Source organism: Cetorhinus maximus, unplaced genomic scaffold (assembly GCF_964194155.1).
Source record: "Cetorhinus maximus unplaced genomic scaffold, sCetMax3.hap1.1 HAP1_SCAFFOLD_4128, whole genome shotgun sequence".
NCBI lineage: Eukaryota > Metazoa > Chordata > Chondrichthyes > Lamniformes > Cetorhinidae > Cetorhinus > Cetorhinus maximus.
The window spans coordinates 1-2,500 of NW_027600033.1; the positions used below are offsets into that span (position 1 = coordinate 1).

General features: G+C 60.8%; 1 non-coding gene across 1 annotated transcript; it reads right to left on the reverse strand.

Annotated features, from left to right (window-relative positions):
* Nucleotides 1-1,717: 1,717 nt before the first annotated feature.
* Nucleotides 1,718-1,871, reverse strand: LOC144678369 (5.8S ribosomal RNA). The gene has a single exon (XR_013576061.1). It is a non-coding gene; the product is annotated as a 5.8S ribosomal RNA (ribosomal RNA).
* Between the last annotated feature and the right edge of the window lie 629 nt (nucleotides 1,872-2,500).

Below are 2,500 nucleotides of genomic sequence, written 5' to 3' on the forward strand. Positions count from 1 at the left end.
CCCCAGCGAGAGGAGATCCGCCACGCCCCGACGCGACCGGCCCGAGCCACCGAGTTGAATCCTCCGGGCGGACTGCGCGGACCCCACCCGTTTACCTCTTAACGGTTTCACGCCCTCTTGAACTCTCTCTTCAAAGTTCTTTTCAACTTTCCCTTACGGTACTTGTTGACTATCGGTCTCGTGCCAGTATTTAGCCTTAGATGGAGTTTACCACCCGCTTTGGGCTGCATTCACAAGCAACCCGACTCCGAGAAGAGCCGATCCCGACGAGCCAGGGGCCGCTACCGGCCTCACACCGTCCTCAGGCTAAGCCTCGATCAGAAGGACTTGGGCCCCGGAGCGTCGTCAGAGAAAGGTCTTCTATACGCCACATTTCCCGCGCCCGCCAGGCGAGCGGGGATTCGGCGCTGGGCTGTTCCCTTTTCACTCGCAGTTACTAGGGGAATCCTTGTTAGTTTCTTTTCCTCCGCTTAGTAATATGCTTAAATTCAGCGGGTTGCCACGTCTGATCTGAGGTCGTAGCCCAATAGGCGTCACCGGCCGGCCGTTAACCTCTCTCTCTCTCTCTTTACTCGGAGCCACGCGCGGCGCTACTCTGCTGCCGGCGATCAGGGAGGAAAAACGGGCTCGGCACAATTCTCTTCCAGAGCCACCGATGGCAGTGTCCCGATGTGGAAAGGGAGCACCACGCACAGTTGGGGGTTTTGAAGTGCAAGGCTTTACTCGGGGGAGTGAGTGAGAGATTAATAAAAAGAGAGAGCTGCGAGATCGGTGGAATGGCCAGACCTAGCGAGCCGTCACCACTGAGACCCCCCACGGGGGATAAAGAGTTGCGGGACCGGCGTGTGCAAGTGGCACAAGGCATCAGAGGCTTGGTGCGAAGCTGCGACCGTACCCGGGTCCGGTACAGTGACGAGAGCAGGCAGCGAGTGACAGGAGGGCCGAGACTGCGTGCCAGGCACTGACTAAGGTAGGCGCTCACCAGACGGTAAGGCAAGTGGACGCGAACACCCCCCCGCGGCGGCGGAAGGCCGGCGCCAACGACGTGTGCAAGGAGACTGACCTCCAGCGCAACACGAAGCTAGCGGCGCAAGCCAACTACCACCCCAGGTGCACTCACGAACCAAATGCCACCAACCGCCGAAGCGAACACACACCACCGGCCAGAAACTCAGGCAAGCGAGACCAGCCACTGTCAAACGCGTCAAGCTCCCCTTCACCACCTACGGTACAGCCTGCACCTGCAACCAGGGATACCAGCACGACAGGCACCAATCACTCGAACCGCACAACGGAAAGCACCACAAACCTCTCTCTACTGCGCTCTCTCTCTCTCTCTCTCTCTCTCACTTCTCTTTCGGCCGATGCACTCAGCGTGCCCAACAGCGTGCCGCATCTTTCCCAAGACACCGACAGAGGGTCAACCCTGGCCCGAGCCTGGAGGAGCAAGCAGCCCCCGGCAGCAAAGCAGTCACATTCGTTATTTTGCAACCCGATGACAGCCGTGCCGGGAACGATAGGCGGCTGGGCCACTAACGGTTCCACGTCTCATTCGTTCGCCCGGAGGCCGAGACCGAGGCCGTGGAGACCGAAAGGTCAAACTCTCCAAAAGGGTGGAGAACTCTGGGTCTGCACTTAGGGGGACAGAGAGGACCGGGCCTCTGCGACACCCCAGCCGCGCTCTCGCCGGGCAAAGCGAGTGCGATTGATGGTCAAGCGACCCTCAGACAGGCGTAGCCCCGGGAGGAACCCGGGGCCGCAAAGTGCGTTCAAAGTGTCGATGATCAATGTGTCCTGCAATTCACACTAATTCTCGCAGCTAGCTGCGTTCTTCATCGACGCACGAGCCGAGTGATCCACCGCTAAGAGTTGTACAGAGTTTTGTTTTTTGGAATGGATCCTCCCGCGAGGATGCCGAACCCGGACCGCGCCGAACGCTCCCCGACATTTCGACGGGAAGCCCCATCCGACGGCACGGCCCCGGCGAGCCGAGGCACGCCGATTGAGTCCATAAATCACAATGCGAGGGGCATTTGACAATCGGTCAGGGCGCTCGCGAGGCGTTTGCGTGGCGGCCAGAAAGGAGAACGCCGGAGCAGGGAGCCATGCCGTCACGGACCGCAGCCATCAGAGGCAGGATCTCTGACGCCACCGTCTGCCGGGAAGGTGGAGAGAGAGAGAGCTAGAAGGGAAGCCAACGACGCGCTGAGTGGGGTACAAGCCCCGCAGAGCTGCCAGCGATGCCAACTCACCGAGACCCCGCCGGCAGGGTGGTGGAAGGCACAGCGGGCGCAAAGCGGAGAGACAGGTACATTCTCTCGCACGCTGCTGGCGGACCCAACCGCCCGCTCAATCTCGCTTCCCACAGGGAGACACGCGAGTCTTTAAACCGCCGCCCCCAAGGCGACCAGCCCGCGGGAGCCGGAGGGGGGACGTCTAGGTACCCTGTACCTGCGAAGGGAGGGTGACTAGTAAGACGACCAAAGTGTCACCGCGGTGG